This window comes from Silene latifolia, chromosome 2 (genome assembly GCF_048544455.1).
Source record: "Silene latifolia isolate original U9 population chromosome 2, ASM4854445v1, whole genome shotgun sequence".
NCBI classification, from domain to species: domain Eukaryota; kingdom Viridiplantae; phylum Streptophyta; class Magnoliopsida; order Caryophyllales; family Caryophyllaceae; genus Silene; species Silene latifolia.
In genome coordinates, this window is record NC_133527.1 from 155,083,603 (window position 1) to 155,096,905 (window position 13,303).

Genomic DNA, 13,303 nt, shown 5'->3' on the forward strand with positions numbered 1-13,303 from the left:
AGGATGAAGGCTTTTGAAAGCCTTGTTGAGCTTTGTGAGGAGGAACATAAGCTTGTTGCTGCTGTAGAGGAGGGGTAGGATTAAGCACATTCTGACTAGTCCATCTCAAGTTAGGATGAACTCCACTCTGATTATTATAATAAGAAACTCCTCCTTGCCTATATTGCTGAAAGGCAAGGACTTGCTCCTTCTCTGTTAGACAGTCAACAACAGTGTGACCGTCATTACTCCCACATCTCTTACAAGTAACGGCCTCTTGTCTAGTCATCAGGTGAACCATCTGTTGATCACCAGCATATTGCAACTCTAATTTATCAAAACGGGCATTCATGGCTTCCAGCTGAGCCACTACAGCATTATCAACTGAATGAACTGTGCGAATACCATATCTCGGGTTCCCATACTCAGCACAATGGGTAGCCATCTCCTCAATAATTCCCCATCCTTTGTTATCATCATTGTTCTTCTGAAATCGCCCATTAGATGAGGAGTCCAATATAGCACGGTGGTCGTCATACAACCTATTATAGAACTAGTTGCACAAGAACCACTGATCAAAACCATGATGAGGAAGAGATCGCACCAACTTCTTGAAACGACACCAAGCTTCATAAAAATTCTCATCAGGTGCCTGCTTGAAACTTGTAATTTTTTCTCTCAGCTGATTGGTACGTTGTGGAGGAAGGTACCTTTTATAAAAGGCAAGGGCAAGAGTCTCCCAGTTGGTGATACCGGTTGCAGTATGATTAAGATCAGTGAGCCACTCACGAGCTCCGTCAGTCAAAGAGAAAGGAAATAAGACTTCCTTAATCTTATCCTGGGTCACTGCCTTAGTGGCGGGAATGGTAGAGCAATAGTCAGTAAAGACCTCCATATGTTTACGCGAATCTTCACCCGCCACACCCCGAAACAGATTCCGTTCGACCAGATTAATATAGGACGTCCGAATGTCAAAAGTATTGCCATCCTCGGACGCAAGCTTGAAACCTGTAGGGATCGAGGCAGCTGTGGGATCTGAGTGACTCGCAATATTAGGCATCTTCACTGGCTTTATAACAGAAATAGAATTGTCTTCTTCACCAAACGAGTCTTCTGCAAAAAGAAAATATTGTAGCTCGGGTTCAAAAGTACTCAAGTCTTCCTTTTGAATCTTCCTTTGCAGTCTTAGTCTATGCCGAAAAGATCTCTCTGGCTCAGGATCAGCAGGAACTAATTCTGACCTGTTTGACATGGGCATACACAACACTGAAGGAAATAAGTGAGAACTGTCTCAAGGAATAAAAATTCCCTGAGACAGAAAGAAATAAACGAAACAACAACAGACAGACAGGGCTATTACCTCCCCGGCAACGGCGCCAAAATTTGATACGGTCGTTATGTACCAAAAATAATACCTAGATATAACTAACAAAAGCTAGTGATAAGTAGGCTCGATCTCTACGGGGAGGAAGGTTTCTATCTGTAAGTCCGTCTATCTAAGTCACAAATGGGGGTTTTAAATTTGGTTTTCTAAACTACTAAAGGTTAAGGCGCAAGAGAAATAAAGCAAGAGCAATAAGGCGAGAAAATGAGATAAAAGTGATCAGATAAAACAGAGTATGTCAGGATTTCGGTTCACCATGGCAGTTTATCGACTCGGTAATATATAGCCTAGACAATCTACTGTGAGAAGGGCAAGGGAAAGGGCCCTCCGGTCCGCTATCCACCCTATATTTACACTAACGTAACTTCCGTCCTCATTAGGGTAGTCTAATATTCATAGCAGGTCTGTTTATTCCAATCTTCCGATCCAGGAACAAAGTTAACCAAATTAATGTTATTTAGAAGAGTGCACTCAACTAATGATGTTATAGTTATATTGCTATGGGGACAGATTCTCACAAGTAAATTACCTAGTCTATTTACTACATCGTCTCAACTCTACCATGGATCCCCTAAACCTAACTTAAAGAGATTAGCTACTCATGTTCTTAATGCAATCAACAAAAATAACAATAAGTATACTAATTAGAGACATAATGAATGAATAATAATAAAGCATAAACTAAAATTGAGAGAACAATTAATGAAAGTAAATAATGAATTAAGATTAAAGAGAGAGGAAAGATTACAATCCAAAGAATCCGGCGTAAAGAACAATCCACAGTAATTAAGAGAAGCTAAGAGATTAAACAGTGATTAAGAAAGGTTCAGAAGTGATTAAGAGTATGAAGTCCTCCTTATGACCTAATTACGACTCCCTTATATAAGGGAGTAAAAATTAACATAAGTAAACCTATCACGGATTAATAAAACCCGTGTATTACAGCAAACCACTCGATCGAGTCATTTCAGACTACTCGATCGAGGACTTCTCCAGCAAATCTGTTCGATCGAACATAATGTCCACTCGATCGAACTCTTCCAATAAAGCTCAGTTCGATCGAGTATAGAGAACTACTCGATCGACCTCTAACATCTGCCAAAGCACTCGATCGACTTCCAAAACATCTCGATCGAGGGTTTTCTACTGATATCAACACCAAACTCGTCATGCCAGCTTCCATTGATCCTCCTTCACGCATCCCGAGGTACGACCTATACTCTAAGATCTTCGTCTCCTTACAATGCATGCTAAATGGGACGAACAAGGGACGATTCCACTACTTTCGGGTCCATTTCTGCAATTAAGAAAAAATAAACCAAAGTAGCCAATTCGGGGCATTTTGCAATACAAAGTGATACAAAAAGGCATAGAAATGCGTGCAATAAGAGGCTAAGAAGTCTATATAAATTGCACGTATCAGAGTGAGATCAACTGGAGAAGGTAAATTTAAAGGGGTGATGTGACAAATCGCCGGAGATAGGCCATCTGATGAACCCATCTCCGACGATTAGGTAGGGGGAGAAGAGGAGCAATATGTGGAAGGAACATGCGACGATACAAGAGGTCACTCATTTATGGTTTTCTTTTTTTTAGAGAGGGGAGAAGAAAGGTAAAGAGAGTTAACTTAGCCCTCCCATTAGTTTCAAAAACCCATAAATTGGAGAAATCACGTGAATTGTTTAAAACTCGTTTGGTTGACGTGTCGGAATTAAATGGATTCAAGAATTTCTAATTATTTATGGAGAAGTTTCACAACTCTTAGGAAAAAGAAAATCATGGGATTTTGGGCAACCAAACAACTCTATTTTTGCCAATTCACGGGATTTTACATTGCACCCACATTTAGAGTGGCAACTAAACGACAACTAAGTGTTACCTTTGATGAAGCTGGGAGGGAGAATTTAATGCATTGTTATTAGTTTTAAATATAATAGATATTTTTTTAAAAAAAAAAACCTTTTTCTTGCCCATAAATTCTTAATATCGCCCGAGTAAATGACCAATTTACCCTCTTCCTTTTATTTCTTCCCCTTTCACCAACACATGTACAGAAATAGAATACACTTCGACCTCTTTAATCTATGGAAAAAATTCATTACCAATGCTCAAGGCAAACAATGGCTCATCTATTTTATATGTAGTAGAATCACTAATTGGTGCAATTAGTACAATTCAATTAAGCTTGACAGTCAAAAATTTAAAAATCTTGAAAATCAAACTTATCAATTGAAAATCTGGAAATTTGGACTTTGTAATAAACTTAACAAATCTTCACGGCTCAAAGAGCCGTTGCAAAGGAGCCTTGACATATCTTTCAAGATCAAGGAACCAATCCCGACTTTCCTATTGTAAATATTTTATAGTTGTTGCTTTATTTTCTTCCGCAAATAGCTTGTCCATATTGTATTATATATAGCTTGTAATTCTTTATACAATACACAGAATCAATAACATAATTATTCAATCTTTCCTATATGATATGTCTTATATGAATTATATTATGGTATTAGAATAGGTTAATTTTTTTCTACTGCCTCTGTTTTTCCTCTCGACTTTGACACAATGACGAACACCGGTACAAATCAAATCATCGTTCCCTCGAAAACTCCTGCATATTCATATATTCATGTCGAAAATCCGGGTGCCAACATCACCCAAGTCACGTTCAATGACCAAAATTACGATGAATGGTCACGAACGTTTTATCTTGCTCTCCTCGCTAAGGGCAAACTCGGGTATATTGATGGTACGATTTCAAAACCGGCATCTACAACGTCAAACTTTGAGTCTTGGTGGTCCACCAATGCATTGGTCACCACTTGGATTTTTAATTTAATCTATTTTAGCATCCGCAAGTCGATTTTCCTTCGTCCCGAAGCAAAGCAGGTATGGCTCGATATTCGAAACCATTTTTGTCAAAACAACGATGCTCGAATCTATAAATTGCAGGCAGAATTGATGGCTTGTCGACAAGGACCCACGAAGTCCCTCATGCCATACTACGGCCGTCTCACGAGTCTTTGGGATGATACTCTGGAAGTCGATGCAATTCCCGCCTGTTCTTGCAACCCGTGTGAATGTAACTGGCTGACTATCATCGATGCTCACCGCGACAAGAAACGGGGTACGTGATTTTTTAATGGGTCTCGATAATCGTTTTGACAATGCCCGATCTCAACTTTTAGGGATCAATCCCCTGCCTTTCTTTGAATTAGCATATAACAGACTCCTTCAAGAAGAAGGAATACGTTCTATTGCCCATGTCCCAACCGAAACTAGACCTGACATGATGGCTTTCATGGCTCGCACCCATTCTGGTCCACGGCCTGCAAGAAGGGGGGGGGGGGGGGGGTAACCCAAGCCGACCTTTCTACATAGCATGTCGACGAACTGGTTACCTATACAAAACTTGTTTTCGTGTTACGGGAAATTTTCCCTATTGGTGGGGAGATCGACCACGTGATCGTATTTATGTTAATGAAACAAATTTGAGTCGCACTTTGGTTCCGGATGTTCAAGGAGAGGCTCAGTTTGACCGTACTAAGTAAACGTCACCATCAACAAACTCTTTATCAAACCCTCTCTCTGCTCGTGGTCACATTGCATCCCGACAATCAACACCGAACATAAATACTGGTGAAGGTTCGTCTTCATCTCGATCTTTAACCAATCTCGACAAACTCGACCTCATTAACTTAAGTCCGACAGAACTCGAGGAAATATACCACTTATGGCAGGCTCGAAAAAATGAAGCATCCAATGATCGTCTAGACGGTAACAATTTATTTTCTTGGATTATCGACACAGGTGCCTCGCACCATATGTCAAGTTGTTTATCTCAATTTACTAATATTAGAAATATAAGTCCCTTATCAGTTGAGTTACCGAATGGTGACTTGACAATCGCCACTCAAAGTGGTGACATTTATTTGTTATCTCGTCTTATTTTACGTAATGTCTTATATGTGGCCAATCTTACATGTAATTTAATTTCCGTTTCAAGCTTGTTACTTGATACCTCGCTCACCATTCAATTTTCTTATAAATTATGTCTTATTCAGGACAGTTCCTCGAAGATGGTGATTGGTGAGGGTGAACAAAGTGAGGGGCTATACTATCTAAAGGGTGTTTGGCACGATAATGCTCACGCTTGCACGATAGGTACCATCGACACAACCGAGTTTTGGCATCGGAGGTTGGGGCACCCCTCTTCCTCTATCTCGCATTTTCTTCCTTTTTTAATAATAAAGCTAATTTTCAAAGCAAACACTGTGGTATTTGCATTCGAGCGAAATAGACTCGAGAACATTTTTCTTTAAGTTCGAACATTGCCGACAATATTTTTGATTTAGTACACTGTGATTTATGGGGTCCGTATTCTGAAAATGCCTCGTGTGACACACAATATTTGTTGGGAAATGTGTCCTCAACAATAGTGCGATCAAATGATTTAAATATCATTATTAAATCTCATTTTAAAGAATACAATTGGGAAGTAATTTTGTTACGGTCAACTGGTCAACATATATCGGTAATGGTTGGCTGACTAGAGTTTGACATTACTGTCGTATGACGGTGGTGATCAGTTGACCCCCTAGGTCATACCTATAGGGCAATACTCTTAATTGATCATTTAATTAATCGTATAATGTTACGAGTTAATTAAATTACTTGAAAAATTGACGGACGATTTTGGAAGTAAAATTTACGTATCAAATTGAAATGTGATTAGATGAGATACGGTCTGAGTAATCGAATTGTATCATTACTCGGATGAAATTATTGTTTAAAGAAACAATTGGATTTGAATGAATTATTATAAATGCGATTTATAAACGGTAAAATATTTTGGTACAAGTAATTATGAATTACTAAGTCGATTTTTGTATATGACGTATTTTTATTAATGCGTTGATTTTTAATATGTTAAAAATACATAACAAATTTATGTTACATATGACATGTGACATATTGACAATTGACAAAAATAAAATGGATTTCATATTATCCATTTGGACCGAAATATTGGACTTAATTAACATATTCTTATAATGTTAATTAGTGTAGTGGAAGATGTAATCATTCTTTTTACACTAGGCATGCATACCTAGTGCTTCTTGTGGAAGAGCACCTAGCCTATGCATTGGCCTTCCTCTTCCACCCAACCGGTTTTCCCTTGGATAGAACAAGGGTGCTTTTGCTTAAATTATTATCATTCTCTATATGCATGTTTTTTGGTAATAATTTTATTCATTCACTTCACAACATATTATTTTTAGAGAGATAAAACTAATACTCTTCCTACTTACTACTCCTACCCGGTTTTAGAGAGTAAAAACCAAACATTTTTGGTTCAATTTTTCACTAGATTAATATTATACTAGCTCAAATAATATTAATTAGATTAAGAGTTAGCTTTGGGTATTATTCCTAAGGAGAGATCCTACACTTGGATCTTGTTCTTCCATTAAAGGAAAGCTCAAGAACAAAAGAAAAGGAGAATTCTTTTGTGCCCCATTAAACCGAAATTCCATTGTAAGGATATGATTTCTTCTCTATTTTATTATATTGTTTGCATGCATAAAATCCGTATTTAATTTTATGACGAATTAATTTCAACATATATGAGTATGTTAGTATGTATAAAGATCTACATTTCCTTTCAATCGGTATCAAGAGCCACGGTTGTTTGCATGCAAATCGGTTAAAAGTTTTTCCGAGTTATAAGAATAACAAATAAAACTTGTAAAATTTGTGTTATTATGATATATCACGAAATTAATCCATGCATGTTAATATTTCTGGTCCTAAAATGTTTTATGATATTTTGGTTAATTTTTCGGATTTTTATTGTTCATATTTTACAATAATGACATTTAAATGTGATTTTATGAGTAAAAATGTCATTTTTGGTCTAAAATTAGCTATACTTCGAATTTTCCATTGATTTTTGGATATGTTGTCACATATATTATTTTGAGATAACCTGTAAATTGTCATAATTTTTGGACTTGTTATGCTCGAAAAATGAATTTTTCATTATTAAATTCGGATTTAGGTGAAAAATAGGTTAATATGAGTTAAATTTCGAATCTGGTCATAGAAAATTAATATGTTGTCACATGCAATTTTACAAGATGTGTGTAAAATAATTGGCTATAAAGAAGTCCTTTTTCATGATTTATGAATTTTTGAAGAAAAATAGCATAAATAGTGACATTATTAGTGGAAAATTAATAAAACATAATCTATGACTTAGGGAAAACGTCTAATATTGCATTTTATTATCTTTTTCAGATCTAAAATTGAAAAGTTAATGAAAATAATTTTTCCATGTTTTTATGATTATTTTATTAAAAAATCGATAAACCGCAACATTGTTTTTCCGGAAAAATTTCGAAATTTTTAACCTAAGATTTTGAATATTATGAGTGTCATGGAAATTTTCCAGAATGTTCATGAGTTTAAATTTCAAATTTTGAATTTATTTGAAATTTTGTGATTTATTTGAAGTATATGGCTTATTTTTGTAATTTTTGGTCCATTTATGAACAATTTTATAAAATAAGGGTTAATTATGGTCAAATTATTAGTGAAGACTAAATTTTGAGTCCTAAGAGGTTAGGGTAATTAACTTATGCATAAATATGAGTTTATGTATTTTTGTGATTATAAAATGTTGAAATCACGCAAATCCGTAAAAACCGAGTAATATACGATATTGACTATTTAAAGGCGATTTAGCATTAAAATTGAGCATGTTCATACATATTATAATGCTGCATTTTCTTTATGATTGTCATAATTTTAATTTATGTAATTTTTGAATTATGTAATTTTACTTAGTATGGCCTTAGATTTTAATTGGTATTTCCCGAAATGTATGGGAATATCGATTCGGTTGTAATTTTATTGTGATCTCGTATCACCGTTTTGTAATTTAATAGATTTATTTTATTTTAGTTACAAATGTATAATAGGAAATTATGTAATTTATTATGTAATTTTATTCATTCCGGAGTTCCAAAAGACGGATTTCTTCAAGAATCACTACAACAAATCATCACTTGCGCCACGAATTATGCCACGGGAACTCATAATTTCGTGGCTAAATTTTGCTTAGCCACGGAAAAAACTTATAAATTATTTTGGAAAAAAATTTATGCCACGGGATAACTTTTCCCGTGGCAAAAAGTCACTTCCGCCACGAATTAGGCTACACCCGTGGCAAATAATCATTTTAGCCACAGCCTATGTCACACCCGTGGCGAAATTTTATTTAGTCACGAATTGTTCCGTGGCAAATATTTTTTTAGCCACGAACAAACAAACACCCGTGGCGAGTATCTTTTCCGCTTTAAATCTGAATGAAATTTAATCAAATATAATAATATGAAAATACATTTGAATATAAAAATTTAGAAACACTTTGATTAATTTAATTAATATTTTTTGATGTTTTATTTACTTTAATAAGAAATTTAAAATTTTTATAAACTTATATGCAAGCAAAGAAAAGTTTATAGTCTAATTTTTTGATTTTTTACAGATCACATTTATGTTTTGTAGGTTTTTCAAAATATTGATAATTTAAAAAATTGTTTTAATATATATACTGTTTATTAAAGTCGTGAATTTCTTTTACTTTTTAAAATTAAACTTTATAACCTTGAATAACAATCTTAAATGATTGTATCACATTTAAAGATATAGCATATCAAATTGAATAAAAAAGTTGTTTACCATCTATCTTTGAAAATCCAAAATTAATATATTGTTAAACTATTTCACTAAAAAAATTATTTCCAACTTTATTTGTAGGATATTTATAGAAAAATTTGAATTTGATATAAAATTTACGGAAATTTCCCATGGTACCCTCGAACTTTGCCAGATTACACATGGTACCCCTTATTTTAAGTTTCTACATATGTTGCCCTTGTGTTTACCTTTTTCATTCCCAGAATACTCTTTGGGGAAATTTCGTCATAACGTCGTTACTCCTATAAGTAATTTGATGAGTAATTGTGTATGTTATGTTGTTATTGTAATATTATTTAGGTACTAAATGTTAGTTTATTAGACAAAATAAGAATTTAGGTATTATTAGATGATGAATTGATAGTGTATTAGATAACAATAAAAGGCGTCACAAGGCATATGAGTAGCGGCATTATGACGGAAGTTTGTCAAAGGGTATTCTGAGACTGAAAAACGTAAATACAGGGGTAGCATATGTAAAAACTTTTAAAAAATGGGTACCATATGTAATCTGTCAAAATTCGAGGGTACCGTGAAAAATTTTCGTAAAATTTAACTTGGTGAGAAAAAATATTGGGAAATTTTTTTTCATTGAAAATGAGCGCATCACACTGAAAAATATATAAATTATAATAATTTAAAGTCACATGTGAAAATAATGTGAAAATTTTAAAAAAAGAAACGATAAATCATAACAAAGAGAAATTAGTTTAGGAAAATAATTAAGCGATTCTTTTGTACAATAATCCTTTTCGTGGTTTTTGGGTAAAAAAGTGACTATTTTTTGGTTAATAGTGATCACTTTGGGGAAAAAAAGACCTTTAATTATAAAAAGCGGTCATTATTTTACCAAAAAATAGTCTCATTTTTCATATCGCAGGTACAACAGTTATACAATAGAATTTGCGAAGAAAAATATACGAAAAAATGAGTACATGAAAAATGAAAATAAGTATGTCGATAAACAAAAGAAATAAAAAAATGTTAGAAAAACACAATTAATGTTACTTTTTGGAGAAAATGGTTTACTGACTTGGGCAAAAAAAAATGATGTCAAAATCATTAATCAGGAGGTTAATGTTGAAAATTTAATTGTTTCGGCCAAAATAATGTTTTTCCCAAAAAAATGTTAAAACATGTAACATTTATGTAATTAAATAGTACTAAAGGTAAGATTTGAAAGAAAAAAAATAAACTTAAAAGGATTCAAAGTGCTAATTATATCAACAAAGGTAACATTCAATTTCGGTGGCACATCAAAATAACTCTACGGTTAAGCGTGCTCAGGTGAGAGTAGTGTTGGGATGGGTGACCTCCTGGGAAGCTTCTCCGATGCTCATGCATTAGTGAAACGAAATAACGTTCAAATGAATCAAGTTAACTAGCGAAACAATTACCTAGATTGTCACGGTTCCGTATATGTTAAAATACCAATTGTGCAAAATAAATAAATTATTTTACGTTTTATTTATTTAATTTTCATATATGTTGTTTGCCACGGGAATTATTTTTTCGCCACTGGAAATTTCTTTGGCCACGGGAGTTATTAGCCACGAGAGAATCCGTGGCCAAAAATTCAATAATAGCCACGTTCTTGTTTTTCCAGTGGCTATTCCTTTGCCACGGCCACTTGCGCCACGGAAGGTATTCCCGTGGCAAAATGATTTAGCCACGGAAATTTAGTACTTGCGCCACGAATTTAGCCTTGGCCCAAGTGCTCATTTGTAGTAGTGAATGACGATACATAAAGACGGTGTTACCTCGAGATGCGTGCCACAACCGAAGTTCAAGGGACCAATGGAGTTGGTTTCCGAATATGTAATAGTTGAATAGTTTTTCTATTTTAGGAAAGGCCATACTAGGATTTATTTATCTTTATGCTTGCATTTTATTTTATGTCACATGCATCGCTAAATCGTCATAACTAAAACATGCATCTTTTTTTTTATCGAGTTTTTCGACCGTGTCAATTCGAATTATCGTAGTTCACCGCTTTAGTTCACTTAAAACGTGATAGATAATAAATTGGCATGACCTCTCGCTAAAACAATCAATTGAGACATAGCCTTACCAAATATTAGAAACCCATGAAGTACCAGTTTCGCAAGGGAGTTGAGCCGGCTTTACCGTAAGACAAACCTTGTTACGTTGGTGAAGTGGGGTGATAAATGTCTATCCACCGAATTTATGTTAATGAAGGGTATTTCGGCACACCGTGCCCTAAGTTGATATGAGTTTGGATCATGGACACATTTATTCGAAATTTGGGTTGAACTCAACGAAAGTATTCACGACGTATTTCGGATGTGTTTCGGGCTAAAGATAAATATTAATGTAATTTTATCGACCAAGAGTTCTAAAAGTAGAATCGATTAAAGAGTTAATCCACCGAGTTATATTGATGAGGGGTATTTCGGCACACCGTGCCCCAAGTTAATATGAATTTGGGTCTTGGAATCATTTATCATAGTTGGGTAGAGGTCACTATGTAAATGCTATACTTGTTTACAAGTATTAATAAAACGATAAATGTTAAGTTTTCCACTATTCCGTTGTTGTTATTGTTCTATTTCTTTACCTCAATTCATATACGATATCATTTCGTTTTTGATTCAAATCTCCATTAAAATATCGTGACTAAAGACAAATTTGAATTTGCTTCTAAAACCTCATATGAACCATTGCTAAGGATCTCTTGTAAAGAGTATAGATTAAAGTTATTCATTATCAAACAGGTTTTTGATTCTTGACTAACACATCTACTTACAATGGATTATTTTTCCATGTACTTAATTGAATTAAGTACCTTAAAGCGATAAATTGTTTTGGTGATTAGATTTTCAGAATTCGTAATTGACCAAAATAACGCAACCACTTCAATGAAAGTTTTAAGACTAAAACGAACAAATGAAGAGTGATCTTCGTGAATTCAATTTTGCTTCTCAAAGCAAAGACTCATTGAAATAAGTGGGAGCATTCTCTTAAACTGTTAAGATGAGGACGAGGTTCAAGAAGTAAAAGGAATTGATACAAGGTAATGTTAAAGGTAAAGTTGTTGAGAATGACGATACTAAACCTATCAATCCCAACCGATAAAGTTTCCATTGTCTTAAATGTTGGACACGAGAAAGGAAACTACCCCAAATTATTGAAGAATCAGCAAGTTAGTTGTGGGACATCTAATGGGACCTTCTTCTTTAAAAAGTGTTTATTTGATTAAACATAAATTTTGCTAGTGCCACTTCGTCAATATTAGAAACCAGTGGAGGTTTTCATCATTGTATTCGACACATAAGATGATTAGAATATGACGACTAGCAACAATAATGTTGAGAGATGGAGTAATTGTGTACTCAATCTAGTTTTTTGATTTAAAGTTGTACTTAATTATGACTATTAAGTGCATAAACTCTAAATAAGAATATAAACTTGTTAAGATACAAAAGAGGTTTTCACTTTTGTGACCCTATACACCACGATTTGATTTATGGCTACCCCATTATCAAGGTGATTATATTCTAAACCAAACTAGAATAATATATCATGAAGATGATGCTAGACTCAAGTTGGTAACCCAAGATTAAACCTTAAAATTTTGGAATAATGAACGCAAAGAGTTAACGAGTACTCTTGAAACCATTAGATTGTTAATGGTATATGCGTATCTTGTATTCAAAGCAAGATGTCTCGTGCCTTTTGGTTGAAAAGGAGATCGAGGTTATAAATCATTGATCCATAATAGGTTGATCATTCTCTTTTACCAACGATTTAAGTTAACGCTAGTGTGTTCACTTAATAAGGTAAATAGAGAAATCTTTGAAGAAGTTCAAAGAATTCAAGGAATCACGATTTAAGTCGTGATGGGATTATCAAAGTGAAGACTTTGATATAAGCCAAAGGAAATGTGATATAGTATCACAAGTTAATCTCTCTTAGCACGCATTATGGAATAATGTGTGATTAGATAAGAATTCAAACGCTATTCGATATGGTTTGGATTTCAATCAAGTTACTTTGAGTTACTTGATCCTTTTGGGGATTTTATCATTTTTGTCTAAATTATTTTTCCACTAAATCGAATCATATGAGATATGAAATGGTAAGGGTACCATGTTTGTAAGTTTTCACAAGAAACAAATACTCATTTTTCCCTCTTCAATTATCACGAGTACGACG

At 34.2% G+C, this 13,303-nt stretch overlaps 1 non-coding gene across 1 annotated transcript; it reads left to right on the plus strand.

Moving 5' to 3' along the window:
* The first annotated feature begins 557 nt into the window (after positions 1-557).
* Positions 558-663, plus strand: LOC141644946 (small nucleolar RNA R71). Its single transcript, XR_012544545.1, has one exon. It is a non-coding gene; the product is annotated as a small nucleolar RNA R71 (small nucleolar RNA).
* Positions 664-13,303: the final 12,640 nt, after the last annotated feature.